This window comes from Hipposideros armiger, unplaced genomic scaffold, assembly GCF_001890085.2.
Source record: "Hipposideros armiger isolate ML-2016 unplaced genomic scaffold, ASM189008v1 scaffold_874, whole genome shotgun sequence".
Taxonomy (NCBI): Eukaryota; Metazoa; Chordata; class Mammalia; order Chiroptera; family Hipposideridae; genus Hipposideros; species Hipposideros armiger.
Genome location: NW_017732224.1, coordinates 168,479 through 168,985, shown reverse-complemented (window position 1 = coordinate 168,985; position 507 = coordinate 168,479).

Sequence of the window (507 nt, the reverse complement as noted above, 5' to 3'; positions counted from 1 at the left end):
GCTAAATGATATAGTTTATAATCTATAAACCATTTTATAAAGTTCAAAGATAAGGTTGCATTATTGGTAGTATTAAATATCGTTACCCTAAACATTGATGGATCAAAAGATTCTATTAGATTATAGAATGTTAAACTAGAACTTGTTTTGATTCTTGGATGTACATAATAATGCCAACTAACTTTATTTACTTTCTTGTTTACATGTGGGGCTTTTGTTTTTGAAAAATATTTTGTTAAAAAAATCCCAATAAAGATTTATTGCTGTTAATGCTTTTTTAAAAATCTCTTTTACTCATTTTTGGCTTCTGCTAAAGTTAAAAATTTTATGCATATCTGGTAATTTTTCAAAAGCATGATTTTTATTTTCCTGGAAAGAACGTTATACAACTCTGCTACTTACATTTTAACAAAAATTGTCTTCTTAAGAATTAACAGTTGGTATGGGACCAATGTTTGTGAATGGAGTAAGCCTAATAATTAGGTGGTTTCACATGAAATTGATCTG